This window comes from Hordeum vulgare, chromosome 6H, assembly GCF_904849725.1.
Source record: "Hordeum vulgare subsp. vulgare chromosome 6H, MorexV3_pseudomolecules_assembly, whole genome shotgun sequence".
NCBI classification, from domain to species: domain Eukaryota; kingdom Viridiplantae; phylum Streptophyta; class Magnoliopsida; order Poales; family Poaceae; genus Hordeum; species Hordeum vulgare.
Genome location: NC_058523.1, coordinates 512,181,000 through 512,189,123, shown reverse-complemented (window position 1 = coordinate 512,189,123; position 8,124 = coordinate 512,181,000).

Genomic DNA, 8,124 nt, shown 5'->3' with positions numbered 1-8,124 from the left:
TCCATTATGCGGGGCATCTGTGCTAGCCCGCGCCGACCCGCAAAAGCGGTTTTGCGCAAACTGCAAACGCGTTTTGTGGGCCGGCCAGATGCGGGGTCTGCTAGAGTTGCTCTAAACCATCAACCACGGTCATGTGTCGGTCGCGTAAACCTCATACCATTTGAGATGTGAAAGTCATTCAACACGGTCATGTATCTGTCCATGAAGCCGTCCGGACACAATTTCTTTCGTATACTGAAGCCAAATGTGGGGAGGTTTACGGGAGTTCAGACCCCTACTTCACACGGTTAGGACCGCCCTGGTCCACCAAAACCCGTCCTTCCTTCCCGCGCGAAACAGTTAGCACCGCTTCAGAGCGTAAGTGTCCGCATTCATGCACGACCATAGCGGACCGTTGTCTGAGAGAGTGTCGTCCGTGCCGCTTCTCATGCGACTGTTGCATGTTCAAACGACATGACGGTCATCCGTCCGTCCGTCCAACCACCCACATTGATGGCACACGGTTGTTGAGGCATCTCCTCCGGTGCCACACGTCCGTCCCTCTACCGTCGCCCACCATTGCTATATAAAACACTGCCCCGACCATAATCGCATCCATCAGCCTCCGATCCCTCTCCCACCATGGATTCCTCCACCACCAAAGCTCTTTGGGACGGGTTGACACCGGAGCAAAAGAAGGAGATGGCTGACAATGCTGCCCGCTGGCGGGCCGACAGACAACCGAAGGACGTCGACGCCCCAATGAAGGATGCGACCGACGACGACCCGACGCTATCCTCCTCTTCCTCCTCCGCCACGCCACCCTCCTCCTTCGTCGTGCCTCCCTCGGTAGTGCAGTGCACCATGACCATCGGTGAGGGGCATGCCCATCACATGGACATGGTGAGGGAGGAGCGATTCCGGGAGGCGTAGACCAACACCGCCTACAACCACCACTTCCTCCAAGAGCACCTGCAGGCGGAGGAGCAGCTCGGTGTCGGCAGGGTGATCGTGCTCGACGTAGACCTGGCGGAGCAGGAGGCGCTCCTAGAGTCGTGTCACGCCACCCGCCAGATTTGCCTCGACCACTAGCAGTACCGATGACGGGTGGCGGAGGTGGCGATCGTGACCAAGGACGACGATGACAAGGAGGGCCTATCATCGTTGGACGAGACCGAAGGAGGGTGTATTGTCGTTCGGCAAGACCCATGACAAAGAGGACAACACCGAGGCTACACCCAACAAAGCCGACACATCCGCGGGCACCGCTGGCAGCGACGAAGAGTAGTGCACGTGAGGTCACCGCCGCTCTGGTCCCAGGAAGGCCTCTGCTCCTCCCCTCCCATCGAAGCCAATCTTGGTGGGCTGAACAATGTCGGTCGATTAATCATTTGACGACGACGTGGAGGTGGACATCTGCGCTTGCCATGTCTCCAGAGGAGGAGGTTACGGAGGCGGAGCTGGAGAGCGCCGATGCGGAGCTAGAGAAGGCAAAGCTTTAGTTCTCGAGGTTCATGGCCGGACACGGGGAACGGATGCCGACGACAATTTAGATTAGGTATTAGTTATACCTCTAGAGTCGGACTAGGATGTAAATGTAATTGTCGGAGTCTGGGATCTGCGTCCTAGAACTTCTCTAAGAACCAAGGTTCGAACAGTGAGGGATTTTGGTTGGCAACTAGACGACAACTATGGCAAGACGATGGTTGGCACACTCACTTCTTGCTGGATGCGACGAGGACACACAAGCTACCCAGGTTCGGGCCACCGTGTGGTGTAATATTGTCACGCCCAAGATGTGACCCTATCCTCAATTTGGCTCGAGGGCCTCGTCAGGGATAGAAGCGCATCTCGTCGTGTCGCAAGAATGGATATCGTTACAAGTACATGTACTGAAAAGAAGAGATATATAAAGAGTTGGCTTACATTTGCCACAAGCTACATCAGAGTCACATCAGTACATTACATAATCATCAAGAGTAAGAGCAGGGTCTGACTACGGACGAAAACAAACGACAAAAGAAGAACGACGTCCATCCTTGCTATCCCAGGCTGCCGGCCTGGAACCCATCCTAGATCGATGAAGAAGAAGAAGAAGAAGCAACTCCAAATGAACAATCAACGCGCTCGCGTCAAGTGACCTTTACCTGTACCTGAAACTGGTGTTGTAGTAATCTGTGAGCCACAGGGGACTCAGCAATCTCATTTCCAAAGGTATCAAGACTAGCAAAGCTTAATGGATAAGGTATGGTTAATTGGTGAGGTTGCAGGAGCGGCTAAGCATTTATTTGGTGGCTAACTTACGAGTACAAGAAATAAGAGGGGGAAGATCTACGCATAGCGGACGGGAACTACGGATGATCAAATGAATGATCCTGAACACCTACCTACGTCAGACATAACCCCACCGTGTCCTCGATCGGAGAAGGAACTCACGAAAGAGACAGTCACGGTTACGCACACAGTTGACATATTTTAATTAATTAACTTCAAGTTATCTAGAACCAGTGTTAAACAAAGTTTCCACGTTGCCACATAACCGCGGGCACGGCTTTCTGAAAAGATTTAACCCTGCAGGGGTGCTCCAACTAGTCCATCACAAATTACCACAAGCCGCATAGAAATCCTCAATCACGAAGCTCGCGATCTCGTCGGATTCCCTAGTTGAAAACCTCAACTCTGAGATTACCCAAAGCATCACCGGAATCCCGATGCACAAGATATTCCGTCAAAGGTAAAACTAACCCAGCAAGGCCGCCCGGCGTGTCGACGATCCCGATAGGAGCCGCCTACCTCGTTCTCAGGACACGACGGATGGGTCACACTAGGAGAACCAAACCTTGGGTTGCCCCGCGGTGGCCCCGTAGTCTGCCAATTTGGACCAACACTCATGAGGAGCACTTGCCCGGGGGTTGATTAAATTATCCTTGGGGCCCGGGAAGTCCCTATGCAATTTTATTAGGTGTTTAGGCAAATGTAGTACCAAAGTTGGGCCTTGCCAGACCAGCCTTAATCTAAAACGAATTATCAAGGGGGTCCCCATAACAACCCCGATCGTGTTAGGAGCGCTCATTTATGGAACATAACACCGGTAGCCAAAACTAAGGGGGCAAAGGTGGAACAAAACACCAGGCTAGAAAGGCCGAGCCTTCCACCTTTTACCAAGTATATAGGTGCATTAAATTAAAAAGCATTTAATATGGTGATATAACAAGGAACCCACGTTTTCACATGGAAGCAATTGCACCTGCAACTAGCAACGCTAACACACGGTTAAGCAAGCGGTAACATAGCCAATCAGTGGTTTGCTAGGTCGAACAGGTTGAAGGTTATCATGGCATTATTGAGAGGCTGATATTTACCAGGTGGTAGGCAACGAGACATAATCGACAACATCGAAATAACTAGCATGGCAATGATAGTAATGGTATCTCGGGAAATGATCATCTTGCCTGAGATCCCGCTTGAAAAAAGAAAGACCCCATGAAGCAGACAAACCGATGTAGTCGAACGAGTCCTCACTTTCCGACACGCTTGCGGAACTCTACCGAGACGGAGCAAACCGGAAAAGAATCAACACACTATATTCACCACATGATGCACAACACATATGATGCATGAGCAGTTGAATACATGCAAGTCACGGCATGACAATTCACACATTCAAACACTACACCTTAAGTGAAGTTCAATATGCAACGAGTTGCATATTGATGAAACTCCACGTTAATTATTTAGTTCTATCCCGGTTAGATACACGACAATATTAATGTTGTCAAACATGCAAGAGGTGAAGCGGAAATTAAACTACCTATCTAGACATTTTAAATGAGGTCAGAAATGACATATAGCACCTCCGAGACGACCTCATATGTTAATTTACAATTCTGTCCAGATCTGAACTAACACATTTAATTAGTTGTTAAACAGCAAAACAAATAGGTTCACGTGATTCTACGCGTCATTTCAAGCGATCTACATTTAAAGAACATCTCCAACGGAGCTACGGTTCAAAACATACAAGCACCGCAAGATATGATGGCATGAATGCAAAAATGTGTGCAACGGCGGCTACGAGCACTTCAAACATACAACCAGCAAAGAAAATGAAACTACACGAGATTCTAAGCAAGTTTCATGTAGGACACGATCAAATCGGAGCTACGGTTCAACATCTACAAGCAAAACAAGAAATGACTACAACCTGCCAAAATCAGCCACATAGCATTTTCTACGCCCCACAACTACGAGCTACATAACTCCGATAAACTCAAGCAAGGCATGGCACGAAAGAGGGCAAGAAGCACTACTACAAATAACTAACAACAACTAGCATGGCATCATGGATCACTAGGGAAAGAAGTCACAAAAAGGCATCTCACTCACTATTTCAGACTTAGTGAAAATTACACCTCCTCAAAGTGCAGTTTTCGATCTGAAGCTATATTGACAGCAGTAAAACCTATAGCTACAGGACTCCAAATGGCATCAAAATTTACAGAATTCTAGAGAAACATAAGGGGTACAACTAACTTCATTGGACCAACCTCAAAAGAGCTACAGATCAAAAGACACAAGCAAGACAAGACAGCAACAAAATATAACAGATTCCAAACTAGAAATATTTCAGCTACTCTAAAACAGCACTATTTCTAGCAACTTGAGGGCAGTCAAACCACACCTAAACATGCTTTTCTATTGCAACTAAAAATACCGGGGGCTAGACAAAACACCCAAGGACAACTCTCTAGTTGACAACTCCGTCAAACGAAGAACGAATTAAATCCTACGAAATAAACAAAAGGGCATCACGGCAAAATATCGCGCGAACTAACTTGCTCTAATGCTAAAACTAATTGCACAGAAAAATCACATGGATTTTTCTACCCCGAAAACATATATAATTATGTGGGGTTGCACAACAAAATAAAGCCACACATTAATGCGGGAAAATAACCTATATACGGGAAAATAATCTAGCGGCAATCCCTACACGCAAAAATACGAGTGACCACTCAAAAATACACGGAAAAATAGTTCCTAAAACATGGACATTTCTATTACGGCATTCGAGCAATCCGGAAACGTGCGAAAAAATAAACTACGGGCAAAGCATATTAGGACAACAAGTAAAACTATGCATTCGACACGCTAAACGGTGTCAAACAAATGTGCAAGCTGCACCAACGCATTCTACGCGCAAAACTACGCGAAAACCATATATTACACGTCTCGATCCGACATACGGTTTAAAAACTACGGACGTTCTAAGATATGCCTATTTTCTGGAATTTAACTAATTCGAAAAATAAACCCTAAAATAAAAATACTACCGGGCCGAATACACAGAGCAGCTGGGCCTCCTCGCATGGGTGACTAACAGCTAAACTACACCTGAGGCGAGGCTTAGACGGGTCTCACCTCGCGGGCCTGGCCCAGGAGAAGAGGCGCTGGGGCGAGGCGGTGGAGAGGCCCGGAGCTGGGCCTTCGGTGTTGCTGGTGGGCCGAGGCGCACCTGGGCCGAAGGTTGGTCCGGCTCGGTGGGGAGGGAACCGGCCCATGCGGGTGGCCTGCCTAGGGCGGCCTCGTCCCCGAGCTCGGCTCGGTCCCGAGCAGACAGGGGCGGCGGCGGCAGGAGTTGCCGGCGAGGGCGCCCGAAGGCGAGGCGGAGGGGCGAAGCTTCGGCGCGGGAGCGGCCAGGACGTGCCGCTGGCGGCGGGAGGCGCGGGAGATGCAGATCGAGGCGCGGCTGGCGGCGCTGCAACCCATGGCAGCGGGGACAGGAGAGCTCCAGCGAGGGTTGGCTCCGCGGCGGATCCGGCGAGGTCCTCCCGCGAGGGGCGGCGGCGACCTGGCGCGGGGTGGCGGCGATCTCCGGTGAGGGGTGGTGGCGACCTCCGGCGAGGCGACGGGAACGGCGGGGCGCCACGGGAGGCAGGAGGAGCTGCGGGAACGCGGGGAGGCGGCGCGCAGATGGGCTGCTCCGGGCCCAGATGGGCTCGGGCGGGCCCCGATCTGGGGTGGGAGGGCCGCGCGAGGAAGGAGACAGGGAAGGAGGCGGCGGGGAGCTGGTTGGCTGGGCGTGGATCCCAAGGAGGCTAGGGTTAGGCCATATTAGGAAGGGGAGTGTGTCTATTTATAGACACGGGGCTAGGGTTGTCCGAATCCGGCCCCGTTTTCGCCCACGTGATCGGAATCGAACGAACTCGAGCGCGGGGTCGGCTAAGTGACCGTGTAGAGTAGGCTAGCCGGGGAAGAGAGGGAAACAGGCGGCACGGCAACGCGATTTGAAACACCGATAACCGTCCGACGGTAGACCGAATACGTTGCCGCTACGGTCGACCGTTCGGGTACCAGACGGACTCCGATTGCGACGAAACTTGACTGACGGCCTACCTATATTAAAATAACACCGCACGTCAAATCTCACCCCAAACGGAGAAAGTTTTACGCACACCTTTAAAACAGGGTTTCGAACGATGCCGCGGGCGCGTGCGAGTGCGGTCGGGCTCAGAACGGACAACGACGAGAACCGGCAACTAACGACGGATGCAAGTTTTGAAAACTGGCGGCAACGGAGATGCCGATGCAATGCTGATGATGCGCATGATGCGATGATGATGCGACAAAAGAAAATAAACACACGACAAAAACGGAATAAAGGGGTGAATCTTCTGGAACGTCGACATCGGGCTGTCACAACTCTCCTACACTACAAGAGGATCTCGCCCCGAGATCCAAGAATGAAAGGGGGAGAGGATGAGAAAGAACAAGAGGTAAAAACTTAGTCGCTTCTTTGACAAACGAGTGAAACCAACGATCCTTGAAGGTTGCAAGGAGATGAGGACAGATATGAGAAACAAGCAAGAATTCACGGGAAATTTCGGCAGCACTTCGGTAGGAGAATGGGACAAAAAATTCGATAAGATGGAAGAAATAGACAATATTCACAACAAACAAGTAAATAGAGCAAGGGAACAACATGATCTTGATAGAACAACCAAGATCCAAAAGAGCAACATCACAATGCCTCCGGAACAATAGAATAGGAACTAGCTCATACGGAAGAAGAGAATGAAGAAAAGAATGACAACTACTAACTCCAAAGAACTTTGCAAGCATCCTTGCAAGAAGAATTGGACGAAGTTGTTGGAAAAACAACAACGAAAAGAACAAGACAGTAGTGGGCTTATGGAAATCATCACAACATTTATGAGGTGACAACCAACCACTAAAAGAAACAAGGGTTGATTGGGAGAAACAAGATATGAACAATTCCTTACTTCAAGATGATACATTGAGAACTTGGATTAATGACAAGCACCATAATAGCAACAAACCATAGGAAAAGCTTTAGGTGAAATCCAAACCAAGATAGCTCAATGAAGAAATCATGAGTTGAAAATATCTCATGATCATAGAATTGGTGGATTTAATTTTCTCATACTTGAAAGGAAATCTCTTCGAGGCTCCTACACTAACAAGAATGCTATAATACCACCTCAAAGGAAAAGGAAGAACAAATGCACTTGGAAATGCAAGAGAAGAAAACTTGAGGTTCTCCAATAAGATTCTTGAAGAACACTTGAGAATGGATTGAAACCTTGAAGAACCACCACGAAGGACCTCCGTATACAAAAGAATGATGCAAAGATATCAAGGATGAAAGAATAAGATTATGACCTGCCAAAATTAAGATGAAGCTTCACAAAGAGATACTTGATAAACTTAGAACTCCGGAAAAGGAAAGATGAGAACACTTGGGAAAAGGAATTGATATCATGAGCCACTCCAGAAGAAGAATTGAAATCTCTTGGAAGAAGGAAGGACAAAAATAAGAATTATGTTATGCTCATCCTTCGTCAAATTAAATTGATGACAAGCAACGGATCTAGCATACCACTTATTCTTCTTGAAATGATTGAGGAGAGATATGAGCACAAACTAGAAGAAATCTTGAAAGAGGCACCGGTGAGAAATCACAAATAAATGGGAACACCACGAAATAATGGAGATACATGAGAACGAAGAGATCATGATCCACCTAACAGAAAACTGAACAAGGCACCGGATAATTGAGAGACGAACGAAGAGACAACAATTGAGAAGAATCGAGGATGAAAGCTGAAAGCTGAGAACGAAGAA